Source organism: Trachypithecus francoisi, unplaced genomic scaffold, assembly GCF_009764315.1.
Source record: "Trachypithecus francoisi isolate TF-2019V2 unplaced genomic scaffold, Tfra_2.0 Lachesis_group13, whole genome shotgun sequence".
Taxonomy (NCBI): domain Eukaryota; kingdom Metazoa; phylum Chordata; class Mammalia; order Primates; family Cercopithecidae; genus Trachypithecus; species Trachypithecus francoisi.
This window is the reverse complement of record NW_022681458.1, coordinates 95728537-95740571: the sequence shown is the minus strand read 5'-3', so window position 1 is coordinate 95740571 and position 12035 is coordinate 95728537. Positions and strand designations below refer to the sequence as shown.

At 42.6% G+C, this 12035-nt stretch overlaps 1 pseudogene; it reads right to left on the bottom strand.

The window, feature by feature from the left end:
- Window positions 1-2022: 2022 nt before the first annotated feature.
- Window positions 2023-12035, bottom strand: part of LOC117094216 — a 63633-nt pseudogene continuing 53620 nt past the window's right edge.

Genomic DNA, 12035 nt, shown 5'->3' with positions numbered 1-12035 from the left:
TGAACTTGGCCTCTCACGTCATCCACTCAGCCCTCTTCCAAGTGTACTTTTTTTCCTTTCATTACTGCACTAAAGCTTTTTAATAAACTTTCACTCCTGCTCCAAAACTTGCCCCGGTCTCTCCTTCTGTCTTATGCCCCTCAGTCAAATTCTTTTTTCTAAGGAGGCAAGAATTGAAGTTGCTGCAGACCCATGCAGATACCTTCCTCTGGTAACAAAAACAGAGGCATATCCAGCATGGGTCAGCAGGAGCAGTCCACATAAGGCACAGGCAAAATAGGGTACATCATCTGTAAATTTTGAAGCAACAATTTAAATGACAAGAAGTCAGCCTACCTTTGATTATCACCACGTGCCAGCAATTCCAAACAGCGTCAGTGGTAAACTACTCCTCCCTGGAAAAAAAAGAAAAAAAAAAACCTGTTGGCCTAATTTTTTTTTTTTTTTTTTGGTGGGATTCGTATGACTTTTAATTTCTTATTTTACTAATGTCTTACAATAAGTGTGAGGAGTAAAGACAGGGATGGGGTAAAAGTAAGGAAGAAAAGTTCCTTGAACTATTGAAGCATGTGCTAGGATAAAGTTCAGTAAAAGCATCATGTCCTTATCACCAGAGCTCTTAAAGGAGACATGGAACAGAGATGGGGCAACTCTTCAGCTCTGGCAGAAGTGACTGCTTGGACAGAGAACAAATCCTGCATCAGCCTTGGCACACATGAAAGACTGGGCAATGCAGATGCTACACAGTTGGGCAGATGAACAGCTGACTGTCCAGAATCTACTTCTAGCAAGTGAGTAGGCGCATGCACACCCCTTCTCTGGTCTGGGTATCTCTTCCTATCCGGCAGGACCCCACCAACTGTGCAACCACGGGGTAAGTGTTGGGGAAGTCTTAGAAAAGAGAAAGATTTCTTTCTTATATTTGCTGGTGGTAAGTGTTGGGGAAGTCTTTTAGAAAAGAGAAAGATTTCTTTCTTATATTTGCTGGTGGTGTTGATTGACCAGAAGTGTTTTTTTTTTTTTTTTTTACTTTGGGGCAGCAGCATTGTGTTCTAGTGACAAAATATCCTACACTGAGCACTTGTAAAAGGCATAGGAGAGTGAAAGCGAGGCATTTTTAGGACCTAGACTAGTGGGAAGGGGAATACGGGGAATACGTGGATTCTAAGGGTATGGGGATGAAAAGCTAATTCTATATCACCACAAATGAACTGACACGTAAATGACACCTTGGCTTTTTCCACTCATAGAAACACTCACTTCCTCTAGCTTATACTACTAAATCTAAGGTCAGCTTCATCACAGTTTGGAATAACTATTTACTGTGCTTCTAAAGTAAAGGTGAAAAGCTATATCCTTAATAGTTTTTTTAATCCTAATTAAATGGATTTGTGTAAGTTGAAAGCCTAAAGTCTAGGGATTCTTTTCATTATTTTATATGTTGGGGGAAACCCTTAAAATTCATCACTGCCATTTTTTTTTTTTAACCTACAGAATTGAAAGAAGATGAAATGGGCAGGGATAAGTAATTACACGAATCATAGACATGGTCAACATGCATCTAATTTTACCCACTGAGCAAAGAGAGCAAATGGGGGTAAGTTCTTTTGAGAAAAACCAAAATGTGTTTACATGGGAAGAATACTACACTAGACTATCTTTTTCCTACATGGAAGAAAAGTATATGTGGAATTGAGGGAGGTGGAAGGTGTCCATTAAACAAACACCTATTATTTGTGAAAGTTCTATCAGAGTGGAATTGGGTGTGGACCATTAATTTATCTTTGGCAGTGATCTTACGTTTTAGGTATCTAGAGTAAGATTATTTAGCTGGGTAATGGCTGGGTAGCGTGAAGTTTTAATTTCAGTTCACAGCAAATGACGATGATCACAGATTTAGCACCGTAGTTTGGACTTCCTCTGCACCTGAATCATCGATCACTGTGAAGCGTAAGCTGAAGGTCAGAAAGCTGTATTCTTAGATAACTCATCTGTGATTGCTCCAGGACTGCAGTTTACTTCAATCTAAGGGGTGGTTTTCTTATTACAGAAGGTAAGTATTCAATACTAAATATGAGACTGAAGCCTTGAAGATATTTTATAGTGGTGGCAGGTGTTATGGTTCAGGAATAGGCTGTTCAACAAGTCAAATGCATATCATTCCCTCTTAAGCATTAACTTTTTCAAAGCAATGGAATTATATTTTTTGGCTTGAAATGGTGGTTTCTTCTATATTTGATTTCTCGGTTTTCTTAGTAGATATCACTGTCTCCTCTAATATTTCTTCAAAACTTTCCTCTATCTGGGAGGTTTTCTTAGAAGCTACCTTAGATGCCTGCCCCTCTTCTTTCTTAAGTGATAGCCCAGTGGATGAGACTTGGAGGTTGGAGAACTGAGGATTCTAGGTGGGAGCAGATAACTTGGACTGGGAAGTGGATTCAGCCCCGAAATGCCTAACCCACTGGTGCTAAAACGTCTCCTCACCTTCCAGCAGTTTCCTGTAAGCTGCTATCTCAATGTCAAGAGCCATTTTCACATTGAGCAAGTCCTGGTATTCCCGAAGGTGGCGTGCCACTCACTCTTGGTGTTCCTCAGATCATTCTCCAGCTGCCCAATGTTATCCTGGTAGCCAGCCACCTCGGCACTATGCCGCTCCTCCAGCTCCAGGATCTGCCTCTTCAAGGACTCATTGGCCCCACGCAGGCCCTCGATCTCGATGGTGCGCACCTGCAGCTGGCGCCGGTACTCATGGATCTCCTCGCGGCTGGTCCGGATGGCCTCAGTGCTGCGCTGCCTGCGCGTTCAGGTTGGCGAACTTGGACTTGTACCATTCTTCCGCGGACTGCAGGTTCTTAGCGGCCAGGGACTCATAATGGGCGCGGATCTCCCACAGCGCCGAGGTCAGATCTGGTTTAGCCCCAGCCACGGCCACCTCGGCCGCGGCCTGCGACGACGCCTGAAGCGTGGCCAGCAGCTCAGCTATCTCCTCGTCGTGCACCTGGCGCACGAAGGCCAGCTCGTCCAGCAGGGACTCCAGCTTCTTTTCCAGGTCCAGGCGGGCCAGCGTGGCGCCGTCCATGTCGCGCTGCTGCGCCTTCAGGGCACCCTCGGCCCCTTAGCGTCCACAGTAGCTGCACCTCCTCGGCCACCCTGTTGTGCTCCAGCACGGCCTGCGCACGCGCCGAGCTGGCCTCTTCCAGCTGCGCGCGCAGGTCGCGCAGCTAGCCCTGTAAGAGCTCGCGGATGCAGGACAGCTCGGCATGGCGCTGTTTCAGCGCGGCCACTTCGGCCTCCAGTGCGCGGTTCTGCGTCTCCAGCTGACGCACCTTCTTTTTTTTCTTTTTTTTTTTATACTTTAAGTTCTAGGTAACATGTGCATAACGTGCAGGTTTCTTTCATATGTATACTTGTGCCATGTTGCCCATCAACTCGTCAGCACCCATCAATTCATCATTTATATCAGGTATAACTCCCAATGCAATCCCTCCCCCCTCCCCCCTCCCCATGATAGGCCCCGATGTGTGATGTTCCCCTTCCCGAGTCCAAGTGATCTCATTGTTCAGTTCCCACCTATGAGTGAGAACATGTGTGTTTGGTTTTCTGTTCTTGTGATAGTTTGCTAAGAATGATGGTTTCCAGCTGCATCCATGTCCCTACAAAGGATGCAAACTCATCCTTTTTGATGGCTGCATAGTATTCCATGGTGTATATGTGCCACATTTTCTTAATCCAGTCTGTCACAGATGGACATTTGGGTTGATTCCAAGTCTTTGCTATTGTGAATAGTGCCACAATAAACATACGTGTGCATGTGTCTTTATAGCAGCATGATTTATAATCCTTTGGGTATATACCCAGTAGTGGGATGGCTGGGTCATATGGTACATCTAGTTATAGATCCTTGAGGAATTGCCATACTGTTTTCCATAATGGTTGAACTAGTTTACAATCCCACCAACAGTATAATAGTGTTCCTATTTCTCCACATCCTCTCCAGCACCTGTTGTTTCCTCATTTTTTAATGATTGCCATTCTAACTGGTGTGAGATGGTATCTCATTGTGGTTTTGATTTGCATTTCTCTGATGGCCAGTGATGATGAGCATTTTTTCATGTGTCTGTTGGCTGTATGAATGTCTTCTTTTGAGAAATGTCTGTTCATATTCTTTGCCCACTTTTTGATGGGGTTGTTTGTTTTTTTCTTGTAAATTTGTTTGAGTTCTTTGTAGATTCTGGATATTAGCCCTTTGTCAGATGAGTAGATTGCAAAAATTTTCTCCCATTCTGTAGGTTGCCTGTTCACTCTGATGGTAGTTTCTGTTTCTGTGCAGAAGCTCTTTAGTTTAATTAGATCCCATTTGTCAATTTTTGCTTTTGCTGCCATTGCTTTTGGTGTTTTAGACATGAAGTCCTTGCCCATGCCTATGTCCTGAATGGTACTACCTAGGTTTTCTTCTAGGGTTTTTATGGTATTAGGTCTAACATTTAAGTCTCTAATCCATCTTGAATTAATTTTCATATAAGGAGTAAGGAAAGGATGCAATTTCAGCTTTCTACTTATGGCTAGCCAATTTTCCCAGCACCATTTATTAAATAGGGAATCCTTTCCCCGTTTCTTGTTTCTCTCAGGTTTGTCAAAGATCAGATGGCTGTAGATGTGTGGTATTATTTCTGAGGACTCTGTTCTGTTCCATTGGTCTATAGCTCTGTCTTGGTACCAGTACCATACTGTTTTGGTTACTGTAGCCTTGTAGTATAGTTTGAAGTCAGGTAGCGTGACGCCTCCAGCTCTGTCCTTTTGACTTAGGATTGTCTTGGCAACGCGGGCCCTTTTTTGGTTCCATATGAACTTTAAAGCAGTTTTTTCCAATTCTGTGAAGAAAGTCATTGGTAGCTTGATGGGGATGGCATTGAATCTATAAATAACCTTGGGCAGTATGGCCATTTTCACGATATTGATTCTTCTTATCCATGAGCATGGTATGTTCTTCCATTTGTTTGTGTCCTCTTTGATTTCACTGAGCAGTGGTTTGTAGTTCTCCTTGAAGAGGTCCTTTACATCCCTTGTAAGTTGGATTCCTAGGTATTTTATTCTCTTTGAAGCAATTGTGAATGGAAGTTCATTCCTGATTTGGCTCTCTGTTTGTCTGTTACTGGTGTATAAGAATGCTTGCGATTTTTGCATATTAATTTTGTATTCTGAGACTTTGCTGAAGTTGCTTATCAGCTTAAGGAGATTTTGGGCTGAGACGATGGGGTTTTCTAAATATACAATCATGTCGTTCTGCAAACAGGGACAATTTGACTTCTTCTTTTCCTAACTGAATACACTTTATTTCTTTCTCTTGCTTGATTGCCCTAGCCAGAACTTCCAACACTATGTTGAATAGGAGTGGTGAGAGAGGGCATCCCTGTCTTGTACCAGTTTTCAAAGGGAATTTTTCCAGTTTTTGCCCATTCAGTATGATATTGGCTGTGGGTTTGTCATAAATAGCTCTTATTATTTTGAGGTACGTTCCATCAATACCGAATTTCTTGAGCGTTTTTAGCATGAAGGGCTGTTGAATTTTGTCAAAAGCCTTTTCTGCATCTATTGAGATAATCATGTGGTTCTTGTGTTTGGTTCTGTTTATATGCTGGATTACGTTTATTGATTTGCGAATGTTGAACCAGCCTTGCATCCCAGGGATGAAGCCCACTTGATCATGGTGGATAAGCTTTTTGATGTGCTGCTGAATCCGGTTTGCCAATATTTTATTGAGGATTTTTGCAGCGATGTTCATCAGGGATATTGGTCTAAAATTCTCTTTTTTCGTTGTGTCTCTGCCAGGCTTTGGTATCAGGATGATGCTGGCCTCATAAAATGAGTTAGAGAGGATTCCCTCTTTTTCTATTGATTGGAATAGTTTCAGAAGGAATGGTACTAGCTCCTCCTTGTACCTCTGGTAGAATTCAGCTGTGAATCCATCTGGTCCTGGACTTTTTTTTGGTTGGTATGCTATTAATTATTACCTCAGTTTCAGAACCTGCTATTGGTCTATTCAGGGATTCGACTTCTTCCTGGTTTAGTCTTGGAAGAGTGTAAGTGTCCAGGAAATTATCCATTTCTTCTAGATTTTCTAGTTGATTTGCGTAGAGGTGTTTATAGTATTCTCTGATGGTAGTTTGTATTTCTGTGGGGTCCGTGGTGATATCCCCTTTATCATTTTTTATTGCGTCTATTTGATTCCTCTCTTTTTTCTTCTTTATTAGTCTTGCTAGTGGTCTGTCAATTTTGTTGATCTTTTCAAAAAACCAACTCTTGGATTCATTGATTTTTTGGAGGGTTTTTTTGTGTCTCTATCTCCTTCAGTTATGCTCTGATCTTAGTTATTTAAAATATTCCAAAATGTGGAGGCGGAGCAAGATGGCCGAATAGGAACAGCTCCAGTCTCGAACTCCCAGCGCGAGCGACACAGAAGACCGGTCATTTCTGCATTTTCAACTGAGGTACTGGGGTCATCTCACTAGGGAGTGCCGGACAATCGGTGCTGGTCAGCTGCTGCAGCCTGACCATCGAGAGCTGAAGCAGGGCGAGGCATTGCCTCACCTGGAAAGCACAAGGGGGAAGGGAATGCCTTTTCCTAGCCAGGGGAACTGAGACACACAACACCTGGAAAATCGGGTAACTCCCACCCCAATACCGCGCTTTGGGCAAACAGGCACACCAGAAGAGTATATCCCTCACCTGGCCGGGAGGGTCCCACGCCCACGGAGCCTCCCTCATTGTTTTTTTTTTTTTTTTTTTTCTTTTTTTCTTTTTTATTTATTTATTTTTATTATTATACTTTAAGTTCTAGGATACATGTGCATAACGTGCAGGTTTGTTACATATGTATACTTATGCCATGTTGGTGTGCTGCACCCATCAACTCGTCAGCACCCATCAATTCATCATTTATATCATGTATAACTCCCCAATGCAATCCCTCCCTCCTCCCCCCTCCCCATGATAGGCCCCAGTGTGTGATGTTCCCCTTCCCGAGTCCAAGTGATCTCATTGTTCAGTTCCCACCTATGAGTGAGAACATGCGGTGTTTGGTTTTCTGTTCTTGTGATAGTTTGCTAAGAATGATGGTTTCCAGCTGCATCCATGTCCCTACAAAGGACGCAAACTCATCCTTTTTGATGGCTGCATAGTATTCCATGGTGTATATATGCCACATTTTCTTAATCCAGTCTGTCACAGATGGACATTTGGGTTGATTCCAAGTCTTTGCTATTGTGAATAGTGCCGCAATAAACATACATGTGCATGTGTCTTTGTAGTAGAGTAATTTATAATCCTTTGGGTATATACCCAGTAGTGGGATGGCTGGGTCATATGGTACATCTAGTTCTAGATCCTTGAGGAATCGCCATACTGTTTTCCATAATGGTTGAACTAGTTTACAATCCCACCAACAGTGTAAAAGTGTTCCTATTTCTCCACATCCTCTCCAACACCTGTTGTTTCCTGACTTCTTAATGATTGCCATTCTGACTGGTGTGAGATGGTATCTCATTGTGGTTTTGATTTGCATTTCTCTGATGGCGAGTGATGATGAGCATTTTTTCATGTGTCTGTTGGCTGTATGGATGTCTTCTTTTGAGAAATGTCTGTTCATATCCTTTGCCCACTTTTTGATGGGGCTGTTTGTTTTTTTCTTGTATATTTGTTTGAGTTCTTTGTAGATTCTGGATATTAGCCCTTTGTCAGATGAGTAGGTTGCAAAAATTTTCTCCCATTCTGTAGGTTGCCTGTTCACTCTGATGGTAGTTTCTTTTGCTGTGCAAAAGCTCTTTAGTTTAATGAGATCCCATTTGTCAATTTTGGCTTTTGCTGCCGTTGCTTTTGGTATTTTAGACATGAAGTCCTTGCCCATGCCTATGTCCTGAATGGTACTACCTAGATTTTCTTCTAGGATTTTTATGGTATTAGGTCTAACATTTAAGTCTCTAATCCATCTTGAATTAATCTTCGTATAAGGGGTAAGGAAAGGATCCAGTTTCAGCTTTCTACTTAGGGATGCCCTCTCTCACCACTCCTATTCAACATAGTGTTGGAAGTTCTGGCTAGGGCAATCAGGCAAGAGAAAGAAATCAAGGGTATCCAGTTAGGAAAAGAAGAAGTCAAATTGTCCCTGTTTGCAGATGACATGATTGTATATTTAGAAAACCTCATCGTCTCAGCCCAAAATCTCCTTAAGCTGATAAGCAACTTCAGCAAAGTCTCAGGATACAAAATTAATGTGCAAAAATCACAAGCATTCTTATACACCAGTAACAGACAAGCAGAGAGCCAAATCAGGAATGAACTTCCATTCACAATTGCTTCAAAGAGAATAAAATACCTAGGAATCCAGCTTACAAGGGATGTAAAGGACCTCTTCAAGGAGAACTACAAACCATTGCTCAGTGAAATCAAAGAGGACACAAACAAATGGAAGAACATACCATGCTCATGGATAAGAAGAATCAATATCGTGAAAATGGCCATACTGCCCAAGGTTATTTATAGATTCAATGCCATCCCCATCAAGCTACCAATGACTTTCTTCACAGAATTGGAAAAACTGCTTTAAAGTTCATATGGAACCAAAAAAGAGCCCGCATTGCCAAGACAATCCTAAGTCAAAAGGACAAAGCCTCCCTCATTGTTAACACAGCAGTCTGCGGTGCTCTAACTGCGAGGCAGCAGCGAGGCTGGGGGAGGGGCGCCCGCCATTGCTGAGGCTTAAGTGGGTAAACAAAGCCACTGGGAAGCTCGAACTGGGTGGAGCTCGCGGCACCTCAGGGAAACCTGCCTGTCTCTGTGCACTCCACCTCTGGGGGCAGGGCTCAGCTAAGAAACCAACAGGGGAAACGGCAAAGGCCTGAGCAGACGCGAACAACACTGTCTGACAGCTTTGGAGAGAGCAGTGGATCTCCCAACACAGAGGTTGAGATCTGAGAACGGACAGACTGCCTGCTCAAGTAGGTCACTGACCCCTGAGTAGCCTAACTGGGAGACATCCCCCACTGGGGCAGTCTGACACCCCACACCTCACAGGGTGGAGTACACCCCTGAGAGGAAGCTTCCAAAGTAAGAATCAGACAGGTACACTTGCTGTTCAGCAATATTCTATCTTCTACAACCTCTGCTGCTGATACCCAGGCAAACAGGGTCTGGAGTGGACCTCAAGCAATCTCCAACAGACCTATAGCTGAGGGTCCTGACTGTCAGAAGGAAAACTATCAAACAGGAAGGACACCTATACCAAAACCCCATCAGTACGTCACCATCATCAAAGACCAGAGACAGATAAAACCACAAAGATGGGGAAAAAGCAAGACAGAAAAGCTGGAAATTCAAAAAATAAGAGCGCATCTCCCCCTGCAAAGGAGCGCAGCCCATCGCCAGCAACGGATCGAAGCTGGTCAGAGAATGACTTTGACGAGATGAGAGAAGAAGGCTTCAGTCCATCAAACTTCTCAGAGCTAAAGGAGGAATTATGTACCCAGCGCAAAGAAACTAAAAATCTTGAAAAAAGAGTGGAAGAATTGACAGCTAGACTAATTAATGCAGAGAAGGTCATAAACGAAATGACAGAGATGAAAACCATGACACGAGAAATACATGACAAATGCACAAGCTTCAGTAACCGACTCGATCAACTGGAAGAAAGAGTATCAGCGATTGAGGATCAAATGAATGAAATGAAGCGAGAAGAGAAACCAAAAGAAAAAAGAAAAAGAAATGAACAAAGCCTACAAAAAGTATGGGATTATGTAAAAAGACCAAATCTACGTCTGATTGGGGTGCCTGAAAGTGAAGGGGAAAATGGAACCAAGTTGGAAAACACTCTTCAGGATATCATCCAGGAGAACTTCCCCAACCTAGTAGGGCAGGCCAACATTCAAATTCAGGAAATACAGAGAACGCCACAAAGATACTCCTCCAGAAGAGCAACTCCAAGACACATAATTGCCTGATTCACCAAGGTTGAAATGAAGGAAAAAATCTTAAGGGCAGCCAGAGAGAAAGGTCGGGTTACCCACAAAGGGAAGCCCATCAGACTAACAGCAGATCTCTCGGCAGAAACTCTACAAGCCAGAAGAGAGTGGGGGCCAATATTCAACGTTCTTAAAGAAAAGAATTTTCAACCCAGAATTTCATATCCAGCCAAACTAAGTTTCATCAGTGAAGGAGAAATAAAATCCTTTACAGATAAGCAAATTCTTAGAGATTTTGTCACCACCAGGCCTGCCTTACAAGAGACCCTGAAGGAAGCCCTAAACATGGAAAGGAACAACTGGTACCAGTCATTGCAAAAACATGCAAAAATGTAAAGACCATCGAGGCTAGGAAGAAACTGCATCAACTAACGAGCAAAATAACCAGTTAATATCATAATGGCAGGATCAAGTTCACACATAACAATATTAACCTTAAATGTTAATGGACTAAATGCTCCAATTAAAAGACACAGACTGGCAAACTGGATCAAGAGTCAAGACCCATCAGTCTGCTGTATTCAGGAGACCCATCTCACATTGCAGAGACATACATAGGCTCAAAATAAAGGGATGGAGGAAGATCTACCAAGCAAATGGAGAACAAAAAAAAGCAGGAGTTGCAATCCTAGTCTCTGATAAAACAGACTTTAAACCGTCAAAGATCAAAAGAGACAAAGAAGGCCATTACATAATGGTAAAGGGATCAATTCAACAGGAAGACCTAACTATCCTAAATATATATGCACCTAATACAGGAGCACCCAGATTCATCAAGCAAGTCCTTAGAGACTTACAAAGAGACTTAGACTCCCATACAATAATAATGGGAGACTTCAACACTCCACTGTCAACATTAGACAGATCAACGAGACAGAAGGTTAACAAGGATATCCAGGAATTGAACTCATCTCTGCACCAAGCGGACCTAATAGACATCTATAGAACTCTCCACCCTAAATCAACAGAATATACATTCTTCTCAGCACCACATCGCACTTATTCCAAAATTGACCACATAATTGGAAGTAAAGCACTCCTCAGCAAATGTATAAGAACAGAAATTATAACAAACTGTCTCTCAGACCACAGTGCAATCAAACTAGAACTCAGGACTAAGAAACTCAATCAAAACCGCTCAACTACATGGAAACTGAACAACCTGCTCCTGAATGACTACTGGGTACATAACGAAATGAAGACAGAAATAAGATGTTCTTTGAAACCAATGAGAACAAAGATACAACATACCAGAATCTCTGGGACACATTTAAAGCAGTGTGTAGAGGGAAATTTATAGCACTAAATGCCCACAAGAGAAAGCAGGAAAGATCTAAAATTGACACTCTAACATCACAATTAAAAGAACTAGAAAGGCAAGAGCAAACACATTCAAAAGCTAGCAGAAGGCAAGAAATAACTGATGCACCTTCTTGATGAACACGGCGAAGCGGTCGTTGAGGCCCTGCAGCTGCTCCTTCTCGTTGGTGCACACCGCCGCCTGGCTCAGGTCCAGCCTGTAGGACGCCGGCGGCAGGCGATAGGCCAGGCAGAGGCCTAGAGATAAGGCCGAGGAGCAGGTGGTAGAGGAGGATGTTGGCCTAATTTCTGAACAAATACTGCAGCTCTTGAGTTTTAATAACGTTTACAGAAGCTTCAAATTAGCCCATTTTATTCCTTATCTTTTAATAAACATTGTGTTCTACATAGAAGTTAATTTGGAGAACTCAGTTACACAGTCACCCCCCAACCCCCAGCCCCCCAGTGTCTGTTACATATGTTTAAGAATAGTTTCATAGTGACTAGGACTTGCTCAAGCTTTCCTTGTGTGCAGTTCACATCCCTATTTCCATGGTACTACATATTCTTGTGTTTAATCAGTAGATTTGAAATTAGCAATGATAAAATCACAGAATAGAAGGAACTCAAGTTGTGTTGTTTCCTTGTCTTTACAATCATTCTTACTCTTGGGAATTTCTGTGCAAAAAAAATTTCAAACTGAGGCAAGGTGAAAACAAGTAT